At 40.2% G+C, this 21126-nt stretch overlaps 1 pseudogene; it reads right to left on the bottom strand.

The window, feature by feature from the left end:
* Positions 1-19864: 19864 nt before the first annotated feature.
* Positions 19865-20797, bottom strand: LOC113905074 (annotated as a pseudogene).
* Positions 20798-21126: the final 329 nt, after the last annotated feature.

The following is a 21126-nucleotide window of genomic DNA, read 5'->3' as shown; positions in this document are numbered from 1 at the left end:
GTGTTCTTACCTGGAGAATCCCAGGGACAGGGAATCCTGGTAGGCTGCCATCTATGGAGTCACACAGAGTTGGACACGACTGAAGCGACTTAGCAGCAGCAGCAGCAGCATTTCAGATAGCATTTCAACCTTCATTCCCCCCAACCAAATCTTTTTATGGGATGCTGAATATTAAGCAAACTCAATTTACTTTCTGTCTTATCTATGGAGTGATTAAGTATACTACTTTCCCCCTCAAAAAAAAAAAAAAAATGGTTAGTCAGAGTTGGGAAGAGGCAAAAACACTAAAAAACTAACTAACCAGATAATCAGCCATCATGTAAATATGAGCTTCCCAGGTGGCTCAGTGGGTAAGGCACCAGCCTGCAGCCCAGGAGACACAGGAGATGTGGGTTTGACCCCTGGGTCAGGAAGATCCCCTGGAGGAGGGCATGCCAACCCACTCCAGTGTTCTTGCCTAGAGAATCCTGACAGTGGAGCCTGACGGGCTACAGTCCATAGGGTTACAAAGAGTCAGACACGACCAAAGCGAGCGAACACAACACATGTAAGAATGCGATGTATTGACCATTATTATTAATTTAAAAAATAAAATAATTGTTTAAAAAGCATGTTTATTAATTTTAACTATGTATACCAAATAGCATCAATGACTCAATGGACATGAGTTTGAGTAAATTCCAGGAGATAGTGAAGGACAGAGAAGTCAGGGGTGCTGCAGTCCATGGGGTCGCAGAGTCGGACACAACTTAGCAACTGAACAACAAATACCAAATATGGGAATCAGTCTCAATAAAATGATCATTTTAAAAGGAAACATTATCTATTAATTTCAAGTAAATAAAGCAATTCAAGTGAGGCTAGATAAGTATTGTTGAGAAAAGGAGTTGGAAAGCTATTTCCAAATAGAGAAGAATGATTTGTATTTAGCATACTTGTTGTTCATCCATAAATTGGTGCTTTTATTTGTTTTAAAGCAATTTGTTCCCTTCAACAAATTAAATGTTCCCCTATGCGAGTGTTAGGCTATTTTATTTGCAACTCTTTTATAAAACAAAGTTAGCTTCTGCTTAATTCCTATCCGGATTAATGAAGGTTTCTTTTATTTATGACATTCTAAATCTTTTCTACTGGTGCTAATTAGGTTCTATTACTAAAGTTGAGAAAGGCGAAGAATTTCTCTGTACATAATTCCATTATCCAGTTCCATAAATTATGTGAAAAGATTGTTGTTACTTTGGAAGAAACTGTGAGGAACATCTGCCAACACTAAGAGAAGACAGGTCTGACTATAATTTTGTCCAAATTATACCACAGGGCATTACCCATCACAGACAACCTTTAAATGTCAGAAATAAGAAGGAAATAAAAGGAAAGAAAGAAAGGGAAGGAGAAAGGGAGGGAAGCCGGGAAGGAAATAGGGAAAGAGGGAAGGAAATAGGGAAAGAGGGGGGAAAAAATCTCCTCCTTTGGTTTGGAAAAATATTCCCTCCTTCCAATTTGGTTTGGAAGCACTAGTTTCTGAACCAAGTCAATCACCAGGGACCCGCTCAATTCTGAAAATTTTCCAAAGTGAGGCTTATGTGTTCTGTTGAAATTCACCCAAGAATTGCACACCTTGCTGCTAGGAAGCCATACCAGATGTCCTGTCCAAGGACTAATAACATTTGCTACTGTCAGCTACATCCATATGTGAAGAAGCAGAAGAAAGGGTTTCAGAGCTGGTTAGTCAACTTTAAGTTATGCTTAGCACACTGTATCGGGAATACAAAAGCATTTTCCAGATGGCATCATAAAGTCAGTTCATTTTTGCAAAGCACCATCTCATTTTTGAGAAACAGACCGTTGTTTTTCATTCCCCTTGGTTGTATCAGAATGGCTTTTTCTTGCCATAAATGCAGCACTTAAACTGGAGGGCTGGGTAAGATATCTGCAGTGTAGTATGAAAAATGTCTAACAGACTATAAGCTTTCAGATATGAATTGACGAGGAAGATGATAAGGTATTGTCTTAACCACTGGCCAGGCCATCAAGGAGACAGAGTGCCAGATGGATGTTTGGGATTCTATTTCCACTTTTAATGACATAACCTTGTGTAAGTCACTTAATCATTCTGTGTTTCGATGTCTACATATGTATGAGAGCTATTCTAACCCTCAGAAATTCCTTTGCGAGTCATCCAAGGCCCATCTATCATATGAGTTGTTTCCCTACCTGCTTATCTGCATGAACTCTGCTGTAGCCAAATTGTTCAACTCACTTTCTTCTAAATACACCTTGCACTTTTTCAAATTCATGTCTTTCATCAAGCCCTTTCCTTGGCCTATAATGCCTTTGCTCTTCTTCTCTGTCTGGCCAAATACTACTTGTTCTTTTGAGGCAAGCCTCCTCCTCAATGAAGGCATATATATATTCATGTAGTATATTAGGATTTACACATGTAATTTTATTTAGTAATCAGAACCATATTAAGTCATTATTTTATGCTTATTTACAGATGAGAATATGAGACTAGCTAAATGTTTATTGTCCCTAGGTCCCAAAGTGTTATCAGAACCTGGATTAAATTTAGGTTTCTTAGACACCGTAAGTTCCTTTAACTGCTCCACATAGCCTCCTAGTAACATTTTTGTTTCCTTTGTTATAGTTGTTGTTATTACTTTTATACTTTTTTAGTGTAAAAATTCATGTTTCCTTAAATAAATAGTAAATGCCTTGAAGAAAGGAATGGTATTTGTATATTTCTTACACTAGAATATAAACTCCATGGGAGCAGAGAATCTGACTCTTATTCACTGTTCTTACTCCAGCTGGCAAGGAGTAAAGTAAGTAATTAATGAATTTCTGTATGTCTCTTACGGCATCTGGCCTTGCATGTAGACGGTCCCAATAAATACTTCTTCTTCTGGTTCTATGAGACTGTCCTCCATAAAGATTTTTAGATTAAAATCTTCTTGGATATTTACAAAATGCTTCCCCCTTACCCCTCTCCATGCCTGTTATTTGCCTTCTGATACTGACCGTGACTACATAACATGACTGTTCTCAAATCATTACTGAGTCATTTACACCACTCTTGGCTTCTCATGCTGACACCAAACCCTGTCATGTTTGTCTCTAGTGATATGGAATGAGAAGCATATCATAATATAAAAAATTGCTTTCTAAATATCATTTATTGAGTGATAAATTATCCCCATGCTGAGCAGTTCATTTATATTATTTTATTTAATTCTCAAAGAGGAACAAAGAGTCTGTTTACAAGTTAGGAAACTAGAAGTCAAAGAGATTAAGCAACTTGCTCATGACCACAAAGCCAATAAAATGATGAGCTAGGATTAAAGCCCAAGCTCCAAACCTCTGAGCTCAGCTTCATCCACGCATCTTGCAATGTTCTGGGAGAGGAGGCTGAATATTCCCATAAGCTAGCATGATCAGATTAGACAAGTCCTAACAGTAAAGTTCAGTAGAGTGAGTAATGGCACTGCATTTTAGGGGTTTGACTATTGAGGAAATGTCCAAATTGTTGACAGCCACACAAATATCAATTGTTTTGACTGTTTTGTTGACATAGTCTGAGAAATTATTAAACACTGAAACTAAAATTTCAGTTCTTAGTGATGTTATGTTATTTGGTGAGCATTAGTTTCAATTCATTAGTGGAAGAAAATCATTAATATTTAACCTTATTTTCTCTAACCTCAACCTAGTAAAGGCCAGTTGGTATTTATTAATATTTTGAATGTCAATAATATTTCACCAACATTATTTAGTAAGACTTCATCAGCTAAGTTGACTATAGTTTTGGTTTGGCATTGAGCCACGTCTTTTGGTTATTTTCAGGAAGTCACTGAGGAGTGACTCAGTGGTGTTCAGTGACAATTTAAATGTGAAAATAAAAACACAATGAAAAACATGACTTCTAAGGATTTGCAATAGATTTTACAGTTGTTATAACTTTGGAGCTGGTGAGACTTAGTTGTTCTGGCTTCTGAAATGAACTGCATTTGGAAAATTGACTTAGCCATTTTTAATCCCTTCTGGTAAGTACTGCTAAAGCTTTTATCACTGTTACAACATTAATCAGACAAAGAGGGTTCTAGATTGCGAATATTAGATTTTTAGAATTTAGATGCTATTTCTTTCTCAACTACCTACCATATGTAACACTGGACAAATTTCTCATGAAACAGGTGTTACTTTATTCAACTCTAGGTAGAAGTTAAAATATAATTCAAGGAATTCAAAAGGGATCTATAAACACACAAAGTGCTTCAGTTCAGTTCAGTTTAGTCGCTCAGTCGTGTCCAACTCTTTGCAACTCCATGAATTGCATCATGCCAGGCCTCCCTGTCCATCACCAACTCCCGGAGTTCACCCAAACTCATGTGCATCGAGTCGGTGATGCCCTCCAGCCATCTCATCCTCTGGCGTCCCCTTCTCCTCTGTTCCCAATCCCTCCCAGCATCAGAGTCTTTTCCAATGAGTCAACTCTTCACATGAGGTGATCAAAGTATTGGAGTTTCAGCTTCAGCATCAGTCCTTCCAATAAACACCCAGGACTGGTCTCCTTTAGGATGGACTGGTTGGATCTCCTTGCAGTTCAAGGGACTCGCAAGAGTCTTCCCCAGCACCACAGTTCAAAAGCATCAATTCTTCCGCGTTCAGCTTTCTTCACATCCTTTAATCAAATCACAATGCAAATATTAGGCAGAAGATTGTGACATTCTGATATTTTATCCATTTGATTTGTCATTTTTGATATCTGTGTTGTATGCTCAGCAAGCAGTGAATTTTGTTTATACTGTTATGTATTCTAGATGATGGGGAAAAAACTGGAGTATTACTTGGGAAACAGTATCATTGAGGCTGTTGTGATATTAATAAATCGGTAGTCTCTGACAGTCTCGAGCAGGAAGTCGGGTCTTATCTTATTGTAGAAGTCTAAGGTCTCTTCATCTGCAGGCTTTGAATCATTGCTTGGAAGAAGATTAAACAATGCCTCGTTTTACAGTAAATCAGTAATTAATGATAAATTATTTAAATGACTGCAGACTGCCTTTGGCTTTCTCCTTGAGTACATGTACCATAAGCAGATGAGTCTTTAAAAAGGAAATCTGACATCCTTTATTAGCAAAAGGATACGTTCATTTCGTATTCACTAAATATGTGTTGCATACCTGCTACACGTTAGGCGCTGCATCAGGTACTGGCTCCTGTCTTTGAGGCACTCACCATGGAGTGGAGAAGAAAAATGCGTCCACAGCTAATTTCAGTATTCATCCCAACGCCATATTCTTTGTTGGAGGTGTCATAACCGGAAGAAATAATGTGGGAAACATGGTAATATACCCAAAGTTAGATAAGAAGGGTTATAGAATAAAAATCGATTGTATAATAATAACCCAGAGAATACTGAATTTATGCGTGATAATCTTGATGCAAAAGGAGGTGCAGCAAAGAATTGGAATGAGCAGAGGAGATGAGCAGAGACCTGGCAAGGGAAGACGCAGGCGGAGAGGAGCTACAGGGGAGGAAGTCTGGGAGGGAAACTGCCTTCCGGTGCTTTTAGGACAAAGCACGTTTCACATCCCCGAGAAAACTGGGGACAAGAAAACACAGACTCTCCTGTCCATAGACACCTCTGGGAGAGTCCCAGTCTCTTCCCCAAGGAATCAGCAGAGAAGTGGGGAGACGTGAGGGAAGCTGCAGGAAAGGCCGCAGAAACCTCTAACATAATAATATAATAGCCTTGCTTACTCATCCCCATGTCAGTTTCATAAGCCTTGACCAGGCTTAAATGATGAGGTAAATGCAGACACAGCAAAAATGTGGAATTCCTTAACGCTGCAGCATTCTCCACCCACTGCCGCCTTTTCCTTAGCTGGGAGATGTGAGGCTGATGCTATCCAATGGTAGAGGGAAGGGGAACCAAAATCCCCAAGTCCCGAAATTTATAGTCTCAATTTGAAGCTTAAATGCTTTGGTCTAAGTGAGAGATATAAATATTTTAGAGCAAATTGCTTGGTAAACTGGTTATTTCCTCTTCTCACCAATGCTGCGATGTTTCAGTTTGGATCTGCTGCTCAGACAAGATAGAATTCGTAAATTTGTCTGAACCTGCACTTTAAATGGTAAAGAAATCACTGAGCGACTTGAGTCACCCTAGAGAAACCTACAGAAATAGGGCTCAAGGTAGAAATTAAGTCCAATTTAGGAAAACAGAGAAAAGTATATTTTCCTTTGTTTCTTTCTTTTTTTTTTTTTTCCACACCAGAATTTGTGACTTGAGGAATTTATATGAGCTAAACCTACTTTCAAAGGTCAGTTGGGGACCATATGTGACTTCATGGACATCCAGAGCCCCCATTTTTTTCCATCTCTTTTCTGATGCCCTCAAATTTTTTTTAGTACAATATGTGTTTCATTCTACTAACAGGGTCTTGAGTTCACTCTAGGCCAGAATACTGGAGTGAGTAGCCTTTCCTTTCTCCAGGAGATCTCCCCAACCCAGAGATCGAACCCAGGTCTTCCACACTGCAGGCAAATTTTTTACCAGCTGAGCCACAAGGGAAGCCCTGAGTTCACTGGATAACAGGAATTTCTATTAATATTTGATTAATTTGTCAATCAATCAGAAAGGCCCAGTGATTGATTATCAGGGTCTCTCCTATGTGAACCTGTAAAAGAGGATTATATATCAATACTTGGAGATCTGGGGTCCCCAGTAATGAAAGAGTTGCAGGAAGAAGAGGCAAATGTACCCTCTAAAAGGGAACTGTCTCCTGAGGTGGTGTTGTTGCAAATGGCTCTTCCTTTCATGATTTATGAAGATGTGTACTTTTAACAAACTAATTTCTAGGGACTTTTATGTGAGAAAAATTACTCTATCTTCATTCTAGGTGCTGAAAAGTGCTTTAGGATCCTTGTATAATTTGACTTGACATTTTTCTCTTTGTAAATTTTATTTGCGAAAACTTAAAGTCCCTCTTTAGGGGTTTTTTTTTTTTTTTTTTTTTTTTTTTGCTTTTTAATCATTTATAACTGAAGTCCTGATGTCTTGCAGATGGAGTGCTGTGGCTATGGGAAATGACACTATGCTAAAAATCGTGTCTAGGAATGACTAGGCAGGTAAAAATAGGACTCCCACCTTGACATCTCACTGTTTCTCCCAGGAAGCAGGCATGCCCAGAGAACTCTTGAGGAGGATGGACCAACTGTCTGTTGAATATGGAGCTACTTTAGGGGGTCCAGAGAGAAAGTACTCACTCTAAGGGAAAACAGTCCATTGGCGCTTTCAGAGCTTTGGCCCAGGTTTGGTCCCTGGTCAGCAGGCTAAGATTCTGCAAGCCACGTGGCTCAGCTTAAAAAAAAAAGAATGGTCCAGATTCACAAGGTGGCTCTCCAGACTCACCTAGTCACAGGGTGAGGGACTATGACAATAGTGGATACAATCTCAAAGAACCAACTCACTAAAATCTTTGTTAGACATCAGCAATTCAATGAAGAAATACTTTGTGGCTTCAAAGTGAAAGTCGCTCAGAGGTGTCTGACTCTTTGTGACCCCATGGACTGTAGCCTTCCAGGCTCCTCTGTCCATGGAATTCTCCAGGCCAGAAGACTGGAGTGGGTAGCTGTTCCCTTCTCCAGGGGATCTTCCCAACCCAGGGATTGAACAACTCAGGTCTCCCACACTGCAGGCAGATTCTTAACCAGCTGAGCTACCAGGGAAGCCCATGTTGTGGCTTATGTAATGACAATTGGGTGAAAGGCACTTGCCCTTCCTGAAGGTAGACTGTTGGAACCCAGAGAAATTATGGAATAGACATGGTAGCCTGGGCAGCAAGCTGAGGCAGTCTGTGCTTGGGGAAGAGAAGCTGTAGAAGGTGTCTTGCTTCCCTTGTTCCCCTTTGGTTGCAATAGAAGATGGCAGAAACAGATAGTCATCACTCTGGGAGCTGGAGTGCAGAGGAAAACCAGCAACGAACCCAGGACAATAGATGTGGTGAATTAAAGGACTCCTTCTTGAGCTCAAGTGAGCCAGTCCTTTGCTTCTCTGTCTCCTCTAAGAGGAATGTGAAAAGGTGGAGTTGGGGATTGGGGAGTGGGGACAAAGTCAAGGAAAGTTTACTTCAGATCTGAGCAGTGCACCCAAGTAAATTTTTGAGTTATATTCTGTTTGAGATCCCTTTCCACTGGGGAGTCATCTGAGGTGATCCTGGGCTTTCCTGGTGGCTCAGCGGTAAAGAATCTACCTGCAATGCAGGAGAATCAGGAGTCATGAATTCAATCCCTGAGTCGAGAAGATCCCCTGGAGGAGGAAATGGCAACCCACTCCAGTATTCTTGCCAGGGAAAATTCCATGCTCAGAAGAGCCAGGAGGGCTACAGCCCATGGAGTTTGAAAAGAGTTGGACGTGACTGAGCAATTCAACATTGAGGTGGTCCTGGCACTTTCATCAACTTCATCACCTTGTAAGTTCTTTTAAGGTACAGATCTACCATGGAGAGACCTAGCTGCTTAATCCTGATTGTCTTCCAGGTACTGGGTATTCAGTGTAAAGGCAAGTTCACCCAGTGAAATAAAAACAACACAGGGCACTCAAGAGGCTTTAGTGAGCCTGTCTTGGATTCATTTTCTTCATCTGTAAAAATAAGGTGCTTCTTAACATGGAGTGTACAATAGAATCATCTGAGGAGCTTAAAACGAAAACAACAATGATCTGAGCCTCATAAATACATACCAAGTTAGATAAAATGCATGTGCATGTTAAAAGAACTCCATAGGTGTGTCCACCCATTGGTTAAGGGCCACCAAACCTGGTATTTTTGCAGGTTCCCATCCAACTTCAAAATGTTATTTGTCTTCACATATTTGTATATATTGCTTGTGAGAAATTAAACTAGCACAATATTAAAAGCCTTATTAATTTGCCTGCCTTCTAACTTAACAAGTCCCTTTATAGAAATTTATCCCTCAGAAATTAGGTCATGTATACAAACATATATAATTCAAAAATAATCATTCTTGATTATAAAATCAAACTGTTGAAACAAAGAAGCAATTAACAACAAGATCTTAATTATGAGATAAATTATGGTATATCCCTAAAACAAATTAATGTATAATCATGGGAAATTAAATTTTAAGGGAATAATTAGTGATGTGGAAAATGCTTATGATATGAAATGAAGAAAAGCAAATTTTAAAGTACGTGTGAGTATAATCATATGTGATTATTACCATGTGTGAGAAATACGCTGAGGGAAAGAAGCTAGACACAAAGGAGTGCATACTGTGATTCCATTTATACAAAAGTCTGGAAACAGCATGTCTAGCTGATAGTGACATAAAGCGGTGTCTGCCTGCAGCAGGGAGCAGGGATGGAGGTGGATTGCAGTGGGGGGCTCAAAGCACCTTGCTGAAGTGACCCGGATGCTTTCATCTTGGTTGTGATGGTTACACAAGGGAATGCATTTGAACACTGGGAACTGCTACATTTTATTGTATGAAAATACTACTTTATTCAAAACTACAGAGTGAAACTTTGCATAGTATTTTCTATAAAATGTTTTTTCTAAGTAGCGAAAATGTAAACGTTGAAAACAAGTAAACTTCTGAAACAAAACCATGAAAACTTTCTCATTCTTTACTAAGGTACCTGCCTGTGCCTTAAGAACAAATTAGAAGTATGTACGTATATAGATATGATAGTTATTATATTCGGGTGCTGGAATCAAAGGGAATTTTTTTTTCTTTATACTGCTACTTCTTCAAAATTTCTATAATGAACATTTTAATATTAAGAAAAGGATCATTTTTAAATTGATTTTTAAAAGACATTAAGCTGAACACCCAAAACAGAGGAAGAATGGGTGAGCTAAGAGTTTAGAAAAACCTAGTTATTCTTGTCTTAATAAAATGTGACCTTAAAAAACAAACAGCGATAACAACAATGTGGGTGTAAAGTGGGCCAGTGGGAACGTGCACTTGAGTAGTGAGGGCACCAAACATAAACACAGCGTGCAGGCCTGTGTGGCGTCTGCTTCCGTTCCCTGAGCCGGGCAGTGCCTCGGCGGCTGCAGCAGGAACTCGGGCCTATTTTTATTCAGGAACCGAGCCCCTGCTGCCTTCCTGAGCTCAGCTGGTGCCCCACTGCTGGCAGCACGCCTGCTCCCTGGCGTCCCCAGCCCACTGATCGCTGGCCTGCACATCCCCTCATCACTGGCCCTTCCAGCACCGCAGGTCGTAAAAAGGCAAAGTACAAGCCAAGGATGAAGGAAATGACACAGGCAGTTGCTCTCAAACAAATAAGCAGAGGGGGAAAAATACGGCTGGGAACCTAAACAAGGATGCAGCAGAGGAAGTAAACAAGCAAACAAAGCTCAAGGCTGAGATCGCCCAAAACAAAAGCCCTGCACCCAAGCCATTTCTAGGGGAAAATAGGAGACCAGAGGAAACAGAGACCTTCCTTACTAGCAGTGATTTGACAAACACCTTATAAACCCATTGATTGTGAACTCCTGGTTAGCTTTCTGGGTCTGTTAGCGCCAGACAAACCAGGTGGCTTAGATCCAGACAGATCTCGGCCACTTAACAAAGTAAACTTGGAATCCAAATCTAGACCTCCCAGCTGTGCTCTTGAGGGCGAGGCACCGTTCTCGATAGAATACAGTGAAAGATGCCCCTGGAGTGATGCAATAATCACTCGCCAACCCTCATCTGTAAAATGGGATTCATTGTTCTTGCTTCAGATTCTGTGGTATAGCTTAATGACATGATTATATGCTTCAGTTTCTCTGGGGCTCTGGTTCAAATGAGATTATAATAATTGTTATATTGCCTCTTTTTCAGCTTCTGTGTTAGGGCTGCTTACTTTTAAATTCTTAGAGATTTTTCTACAGACTTAACCATGTAGAGTTATATTTACTGATCTCTCTTTTCCTAGAATACAGATATGATTCCGTCAGACAAAACTAGAAATAGCTTCAGATCAGAGACAACCCTTTTGTGTTTTAATTACTGCCCCCTTCAGTTCTGATGGAGAAGGAAATGGCAACCCACTCTAGTATTCTTGCCTGGAAAATTCCATGGACAGAGGAGCCTGGCAGGCTCCATGGGGTCTCGAAGAGTCAGACATGACTGAGTGACGACTAACACTTTCTTCAGTTTTGATACTTGGTTACCAGATCAAAACGCTTGTGTTGGACTTCATCTTCCCTTAGAATGAGATCCTGACTAAGAGAATCCTCAGTCCTTCGTGTAATTGGACTTCCACTGAGCATGAACCTTGGTTGTAGATGCAAAGTCACAGTGCCTGCCTATGTCAGGTTCTGTGGGAAAGAAACCTGTGGATCTCATTGTCCACCTGGAAACGTGGCTCATGTGAATGGAAGACCAGGGAAAATGCTCTTCTCTGAGAATTGTTCAAAGTTTCTTCTCAGATGTCTGAACTTACTAGGATCCAGAGAGATTGTGAGGATTGAGGGGACAAAAGGAAAGGTCACATTTTGGTTTTCTTTTTTAGTACCAGTTAATAATCACGTAGAGGCTCTAGGATTTATTCCTAGCATATTTCAACTATCCACCCCAGCATTAACCTCCTATTTATTAAACACTGATATTATGAGACAATTAGTCTAGTTTATTATTAAATCATAGCTAATAGACTGGTATTCATTGGAAGGACTGATGCTGAAGCTCCAATACTTTGGCCACCTATGTGAAGAGCCGGCTCATTGGAAAAGAACCTGATGCTGGGAAAGACTGAAGGCAGAAGGAGAAGGGTGGTGGCAGAGGATGAGATGGTTAGATAGCATCACTGGCTCAACGGACATGAATTTGAGCAAACTCTGGGAGATAGTGAAGGGAAGGGAAGCATGGCGTATTGCAGTCCACAGGGTCACAAAGAGTCAGACACAATTTAGTCACTGAACAACAACAGCAAGCAATAGACTAGAAAGGCGGCATGCATTTGAACCTCTCAGAAGGAACAATCAGTGGAAATCTAACATTTTCTTGATCTGCAAATAACTTCAAGAATAATACCATATTTCACATAATCACCTAAAGTTCAAACTTCTGAGATATTCGGTTGCATCCAGTCCCTGTGAAGAATGTGCCAGAGAAGTCCCTCCACCCAGGGCCCAGAGCCCCCGGAGAGCAGGGCAGGATGACTCACAGTTGTCCCTGGGCCCACCCCAGAGTCTGGCCCAAAGGAAGCGCTCAGTACTCGACCTTCAGCCCTTCTTTCAGTGAGTGTGTCGGGCAGGCAGAGGAATAGCACACAGCAAAGGCCCCCATCTTCTTGGAGAAGACTGGTACAAACGGAAGTTTGTAATACTTTCAAAAGGGCAAGGAGTTGTAAAATCTTTAAAAGTTAGGAGATGCAGAAATCTGAACTATTTCTGACTGTTACTTGAGGTAAAATAAATAATAATTGTCAAGCAATGCCAAAGAAGGAGAAAATGCCAGAAATGGAAAAAAAAATTCAATGGCAAGGAGCAGAGGGATTCAAAGAAATGAAACAAATTACTACTACAATTTTTTAAAAAGTTAGAATTTACAAACATAAATGAGAAGATTGTCTCAGTACAAGTTTACCAAAAGTATGTGGAATCCTAGTGGTTGGGATGTCAGTAAGTAACAAGCTGAGGGTGTTTTGTTTTATTCTTTTAATGTAACATGATCTTCAATTATTACAGAATCAGAGATCCCAGAATAAATGCTTCCATATGGAATGTGTAGTTGGAATATATAAATATGTAATTGTAAATAATTATGCATTTGTTAAAGATTCTCGTCTTATCTGTATTTGAACATCTAAGTGAGATGAGAAAAAGCTAGTCACTATAAGAAAACAAAGATACAGATTTAGAATAGCAAACCTAACAGTAAGACTGATAAAGAGTTCCTATTGTTTTAACTCAGGAAAGCGAGGGCTGAGAGATGATTTAATATGTGTCTCCAGTCTATAAAGGGTCATTATCTGGTGGTTTATGACCATCTGTTCTTTACCTCCCCTAAGGATGGAAAAGAGGAAATGAGCTTAAACTACAGGAAAATAAATTTAGGCTAGACCAAAGGGACACCCAGACAGGTCTGTGCAACATTGCAAGCCTGAGTGGTTGTGGCATTTCCTCCCCTAACCTCGTCTGGGAACAGACAGGAGGCATTTACCCATCTGGGATGAATTCTACATAGCCCAGAGGGGATAAATCCGTGAATATTTTCAGACTGTAAATATTATTGGATGTCACTTTGATGTAACTTATTCTCTTCTGCCTTAAAGCTTTGGTCTGAATAGAAGTCCTTCTTACATCTTAAGTAAAGAGTTTATCTGTTGATCTCACTGACCCATGAACTTTCCATTGACTCACCACTAACATGTGGGCTTGTCCATTCACATCCTTCTGTTCTGTTACCCAAACTCTTCCTATGATAACACCTGAAGCATCCACTTGCTCGGCACCTCCCCATATCTGCAGGCCTCGTAAAATCCCCAAGTCTTGGCAGGTTGTGCCTGGCTGGCGTTCACTCACTCCTGCTCTAGTTGTGCAAAGCCACAATCTTCAAGCCTGACCTGGCTCCTCCCCACCCTGCTTCTGTTCACATGTACCTACTTCTCTCCAGGATGCTGTTACCTTCCTTGTCTGGGTGGACAACTAGAAAAATTCAATTCCCTACTCAAATGTTTCAGAATTTTGAAAGGTCTTCTGTCTTTCCTACTGAAACCTACATTCTCCTCCCCCAAACTACAGTCCTTTCAGCACTTAGAGGCCCAGGGAGAATTTAACATGTATTATGATGAGCTTCAGTCCGCATTTCCATCAAGCTATAGTAGTAGACGTAAGAGCAAAATAAAGACAATTTTGATCCCCTATGCCCTATTGACCAATAAATGTTTATTAAATAGCAAGAAGAAAGAATAAGTGAATGATAGTTAAACAACTGTGAAGCTGTTCTCTAACATTAAGGGTAGAAATTGTTACCACTGGTGAAAACTAAAACTGTAGTAGTGCAATAGAGAAAACTTGAGGATTGCTTTCATTTTATTTCTTTTTTTATATAAATTTATTTATTTTAATTGGAGGCTAATTACTTTACAATATTGTATTGGTTTTTCCATACATCAACATCAATCTGCCATGGGTGTACACGTGTTCATTTTATTCCCAAGTCAAGCATTGATTTACATTTGATACCCTGCTTGGGTTAGTGCTGTTAACAAATAAGTATTTGCTGATGATACAAGTTAGTCCTTGCATTTGTAATGTTTTCCTGTCCTTTGCTGATATTACTGATATCTGAGCTTTAGCCAACTTATAAAAAATACTTATAAAAAATGTCTGTGGTGGCTCAGACAATAAAAGCATTTGCTTGCAATGCGGGAGACCCGGCTTCAATCCCTGGGTCAGGAAGATCCCCTGGAGAAGAAAATGGCAACCCACTCCAGTATTCTGGCCTGGAAAATTCCATAGATGGAGGAGACTTGTAGGCTATAGTCTATGGGGTCGCAAAGACTCAGACACAATTGAGTGACTTCACCTTCACTTTCAAGCATAAAAATCTTTCATGGAAACTAAAATATGTTTCTGTCAAGCAACACTTTTTGAAGCAATGTTTGAAAGCTTGGTAAGGGAAAAGTAATTTCATGATAAAATTAACAACAAAAATATTCAATTTTACTTTCATTTAAATTCATTTTATTAATACTTCAGTTAAATAAATATATACTCTCCACTTCACTGAATCCTTAGACCTGGATATTTGGAAAATGTGATGATAAATTAAAGATTCTGTCCTCAGAAAGCTTACAACCCAGGACACGAAAGATACCTGCACAAATGACAGTAATATGAGGGAAGGTACGATTAGAGCAAAACTCCCATGGCATGACAGGGACCAAACGGTGGGCAGAAGAGGGTTTTCTGAGAATGTGGCATTTGAAACATGTGTCTAAGACCGAAGTGGAATTCAACAGGAGTTGGGTTTGGTAGGTTAATCCACAAAGAGAGGAGGAGCTAGCAGGAAAATTAGGGTGTCTTCAGAAAAGTCAATACAGCAAGGCTGGGATACACATAACGCAGTCTGAAGGAGAGATAACCCAGCATACTGATGATGAGGATTTGGGGCTTAACTCAGTAGTTGATGGAGAGATGCTGAAGGTAGTGATTAGGAGAGTGATCAACAGCATGTGGATGTCCTGAAATAGGAAAAAAGTAGAGGAGAGTGATGACCACAATCTATTTGAGAAACAATAAGACCTGGCTGATAGCAGGTAACATTGGAACGACAAAGAGAAAAGCAACCAAGATATTTTGTAGAGAAAGAATAAAATCTGCAGAATTAGCCCACTACTGGATGAAATGTGAGAAAGAGCTCCCAGAGAGAGTGCAAGAAGGGTATGAGCGTCCCATCTGGGTCCCAGGGAGAAAGATACCGCAAATTAACACAATATGGAAACCACAGGGGAAGAGATATTAACTGAGTTAAGGTACATGGGTCAAATGCAAATGGAACACGCAGATGGAACTACTCAGCACACACTGCTAAAGCTGGGCCTCTCCTAGGCAGCTTAGGGTAGAAACCTGAGGGTCATCTTCATAGAAACAATGCCTGCAATTCTGGATTTTCCTCTTTGGAGGTCCCTACACTTCGCAGGAGGCACAATTTACTTCATTTCTCTTTTACTGACATCCAGGAACTAGATGATCAGCATTTTCAGCTCTAAGACATGTGCTAAAAGCAAACAATAAAATACATTTATGAAGCCTTTAAATTATATGAAATTCTCTGTAAATGTACAGTGTAAATTGATAATTATAGCTCTGTTCTGGATCATAGGCAAGTAGGAAATAGGAGACTAGAATGGTAATTAAAAAGAGATTAAATTATTCACAGTGGTGTGTGTGTGTGTGTGTGTGTGTGTGTGTAAGAGAGAGACAGAATGAGGGAATGTGAATTTATTTTTCAGTACTCAGTGTGAAAATGCATCAATTTTCCTTTATTCTGAGGGTTGGAAAAAGTTCATGTTTTGAGAAGGGTTACTTTTATATGCTATAGTCTTTGTAATCTGACACCTACAAGACAGAGTTCAGATGTATGCAATAAAATTGCACATTTTGAGAAGCCGTTTCTTTGCTTTCTTCTGATAGTTCTTCAGCTTGACATAAGGCTTAATACCCAGGTGAGAAATGATAAAGTACATTTTACAAGCGTAAAGACAGTCAAGAAAAAAGACTTTTCTTCCTATCATTTGTTCTCTGTTCTGTGTGGTTTTATTTTTTCCAATTCTGAAAGTCTCAAGGTCAACTTTCTTTCATAAACCAAAGTGGAATCATGGCTACATTGAGTGTTAGTCAGATCTCTGACCATGTTGTTTTTCACTACAGTTATATAAAACATGTATATCATTCATTTTCTTTTACTACTAGTAAGATGTTACTTTTCTTATATGTAAAAATCAACTTCTTCTTCAGTCATTTAATTTAATCCCCATGTTAATGATTATAACTGAAAAATACTTCTTTTCTACATACAACATATGAAAAATCTCTTGGCTATGAACCTATCTGACAACCTCATTAAAAGATATTTACATTATAGTGGGGATGCCTAGCTGGCCTTCTTAATAAGCTCTTCTATTTATGAGTATGTCCCTTTAATAAGTTAAACAGGTACTTCATGAATAAGTGAAATGAATTTAATAATTCCTGGTGTGAACAGAGTTGCTTGGCCTTTTAAGGATTTCTGGCATTGCTGTGAAAGCCACAAAGACTGTGAACTTTCCCATATGTATTTGATGATGAAAACAATGGCAATGATGATTGGCCTGGAAAAATCATTTTAAAATGTGTTTAATAAGGATCCATCAATGACATTGAATGACCCAGAATGAGTTTCCAGTTCTCACATGATTTAAAAACACTGTTCTAGCACCATCATCTGGACAACCTCAGTCTTTCCAAAAATAAACACCCCTGCACTCATTTTCTTTAAAAACACAGACTATACTCCGGTTTTAGTAAATATTTTTTTAGGTTTAAGTATCATATCATTATTACTTATCATTCTTTCAAAATATCTGACAATTTTCTCAGAGTATGATACCAAAAACGAAACGTCAATAAAAATGAGGTCAAGAATTCCTAAATAAAATGAGCAATTGTTTTACAATTTTCCCTCAATTTTTAGCAAAGTTATCATAATGTTGTAGTGCAAAATTGTATCTCACAATGGCTGATGTGGCCTTTGAAGTTTAAGGCAATAAATAGTTGTGGAGGAACTGCAGTAGAGAAGCATCTCAAAGTACACTGAATCTGTTTTGCATATAGATTCATTTGTATTTTTTTTTAATTTCCACATATAAGTGATAAAATTTCACGAAGTATAGTAATCTCTAGGTCCGTGCATGTTGCTGCAAATGACAGAATTGTATATGTGTGTATGGCGGTAGACGAGTTGCTAGGTCATGTTCAATCTTGTGACCCCTTGGTGTCTCTGTCCATGGATTCTCTAGGCAAGAATACTGGAGTGGGTTGCCATTTTCTCTTCTCTCGAGTCTCTTGCGTTGGCAGACAGATTCTTTGCCGTTAGTGCCACCTGGGAAGCCTACCATTTCATATATGTTTTTACACTGTTTGTCTTATTTCACCTGGCATAATGCCCTCATTTTGTCACTGCTGTCACAAAAGGCAGGATTTCCTTCCTTTTTTAAGGCTGCAGAGTATGCCTATGCATGTGTGTCTCTGTAATATACACATGTCTATATCTGTGCATGTGCATGCCTAATAAGTTGCTTTAGTTATGTCCAACTCTGTGTGACCCTTTGGACAGTAGCCTGCCAGGCTCCTCTGTCCATGGAATTTTCCAGGCAAGGAAACAGGAGTGGGTTGCCATGCCCTCCTCCAGGGTATCTTCCTAAACCAAGGACTGAGCTTGAGTTTCCTGCATTGTAGGCAGATTCTTTACCATCTAAGCTACCAGGGAGGTCGTGTGTGTGTGTGTGTGTGTGTGTGTGTGTATCTTTCGTATCCATTCATTTGTCAGACAATTGGTTAGCAACCATGTCTTGGTTACATAGAAAACAAATTATGGTCACCAAAGAGGAGATGGAAGAGAGGAGAGACAAAACTATCAGTGTGGTATTAACAGATATGAACTACTATATATTATATAAGATAGATAAGAAACAAGAATATATTATATGGCACAGACATTATACCATTATCTCATAATAAGTTATAATGGAGTATAATCTGCAGAAACACTATGCTATATATCTGAAACTGACACAATATTGTAAATCAACTATATTTCATTGTAAAAAAGTAATAAAATAAATGGTAGGTCAGATATGGCAGAGGATTGTGGAGCAGGGAACTCTTTACCTAATCACTCTGCTAAACAGAAGGCAAGCCAATATATCTATATGTTAACATGAAGATCAATACTTTTAAAATTAAACTTTTTACTTTCAGATCACTGGAGACTCACATGTAGTTGTAAGAAATAATACAAAGAGGTCTCAGGAATCCTTTACCTGGTCTCCACAGGGGCGACATCTTGCACAGTTATAGAACAGTAACACAACTAGGATGTTGGCATTGATACTGTCAAGATACGACACATTTACACCACCACACGGACTCCGCATGCAAGCTTTTGACACTGGCTTTTTAGAAAAGATCAACTTTTTAATGTATTTCGTCTTGATGTATATTTTTAAAGAAATTCTATTCAGTTTTTCCTTAAACCAATCATGGCATCAAATACAATTTATATTAACATTCTGCATAATTTTTTACTAGTCTATACTGGGATAAAACACACATAGAATGAAGCCTTCTGGATTATGTTAAACAACATTATACTTCACCTTCATCAGAGTATAGACACCAGAAGGGGAAGAAGGTATGGGAGGACGGAGGGGAAGGGCAGGCACAGGCAGCAGTTATGTTACTGATCTAAATAAAATTTTCTAAACCAGATTATGCCATCAATCAAAATGGTCAAACCAATTCAGATTTTTCAAAATCCCCAATGGGGAGAGTTATCCTATCATTTTATATATATATATATATATATATATATTCTGTAAAAAAAGTATATATATATATATATATACTCTGTAAAAATCTTTTGGGCTTATGTGAAATAGATCACCAGTCGAGGTTTGATGAATGACATAGGGTGCTCGGGGCTGGTGCACTGGGATGACCCTGAGAGATGGGATGGGGAGGGTGGGAGAGGGGGTTCAGGATGGGGAACACATGTACACCCATGGCTGATTCATGTCAGTGTAAGGCAAAAACCACTATAATATTGTAAAGTAATTAGTTTCCAATTAAAATCCATTAGTTAATTTTTCAAAGAAAAAAATAACAAACCTTTTGGGCTTCTCTGTGTGCCAGGTGCACCTCAGGCCATAGTTAAGGGTTATGGGACTGAGATCTTCATCATTACACTCAACAGTCCCAAGTACAGACAGAACATGAGGACAGACGTGGAAAACAGCTGCACTCCTTATCTGCAGTATACACTCCAGGAATTTCAAGACAGCCATTCAGAAACAATTAGTTAAAAACCTGGGGTTGTTAGAAGGGTTCTGTGTGTTCTTCCCAAAGTCTATTACCCACAGAGGATTTCAACCTCTGGAAGCTATGAAGGGAACAGAAAGCTCTAGTTTCAAAAGCATTCTTTATTCTCTTCAACCCAACCAAGTATATTGGCAAGGAAGAAAGCAACCTGCTGCTACAGACATGCCACAGAGATGACATTTCCACGTTTTGGAGGACAGCTTGGGCTTATCAGATTATTCATGGAAATGAAGAAATAAATGTCTTACATAAGGGGAAAGGTTTGCACTTATCACTGTTCCCTGGGGTGCTCCTTCCTACTCACCTCTGCCCATACCTCCACAACTAAATCCCCCTCTTCCCCTGCGTGGGTTATTGAGGTCACTCACGCTCTGGTTCTCTTCTAATCCAGAAAATCCTCCAGACTCTTGACCATAAACACCCTTGCTCCTGGGGTGGTCCCGTGGGTATGAACTCTGCCATCCCTAGCTGCCGCTCAGTTGGCTATATTGACTTGGAGTCTGACTACGGGATCCCATTTGGGGCTGCCCCGGAGCTGCTTTGTCAACCATAGCAGCTACAGAGCGTCCATCGTTGCTCGTTTGCCCCCAGATGTTCTTCTGGAACTGCTCTGATCCTAACTAGTCAGTTGTGCAGAGGACTAGCTGGTGGGAGGATAGGACGGTGGCGATGGGACTGGCATCATGGGATAGCTCCCAGGTACCTGGGGAAGGCTGGGCTGCTTATAACCCTTCATGCTAGACTGAGGGTGATTTGTCTCAGGGGGTTTTTTACCATCCTACAGTCCTGCAGGCCCTGTGGTTGCCAGCTGTTGCCCACACTGAGTGCCATATGCAGACTGAACTGCGTAAGAGGCCGGGATGGCAGCGGAGAAGTGGTGGTAACTGTAGCCGTGATGGCATCACAAACCCCGGTGCCGTGCCCCTGAACGGGCTGACAACGCGCCTGCGGGGACAGGCTGACAATGCGCCTGCGCGCCCAGGGAGCGTCTGACCATAAGAAGTCACATAGGTGGTCTGCACATAGGGCATAGTGGTCTGATCCTGAATATGGGTGACATCAGGGGGCTGTTCAAAGGGCCCATAGCTTCATTGCCCATATGCCCGGGTGGTCTGGGCACATCCTTGAGCGGGGTGGCTGGTGGAAGCTCAGTAGTCCTGCTGGGCTGCGGCTTGGTTGCGGCTACTGTAATGCATGGACTCTGTCTCCTCTTCCTTCTCTTCTCAGCGTCCCTCTTCCTCTCTCGCTTCTTCCTGGTGCTGCAGGCACAGGAGTGAAACCCGCAATCCTGGGCGCTACTACTGCGCCAGCCTGCAGGGGTGGAGGAAGGAGGGGGTGAACCACAGCGCTCTCTGATATTCTCTGAAGATCCGTCCAGGTTGTGTGTGTGCGGTTGGTGAATAGCATTCCACCACTCGTCCAACGAATTTCCCATTTAAGGACAAATAGGAAAGTGAAGAGGAACTAAAAAGCCTCTTGATGAAAGTGAAAGAGGAGAGTGAAAGAGTTGGCTTAAAGCTCAACA

The sequence above is a fragment of the Bos indicus x Bos taurus genome, chromosome 15 (assembly GCF_003369695.1).
Source record: "Bos indicus x Bos taurus breed Angus x Brahman F1 hybrid chromosome 15, Bos_hybrid_MaternalHap_v2.0, whole genome shotgun sequence".
Classification (NCBI taxonomy): Eukaryota; Metazoa; Chordata; class Mammalia; order Artiodactyla; family Bovidae; genus Bos; species Bos indicus x Bos taurus.
The sequence above is the reverse complement of the archived record's forward strand: the minus strand, read 5'-3'. Positions and strand labels throughout refer to the sequence as shown.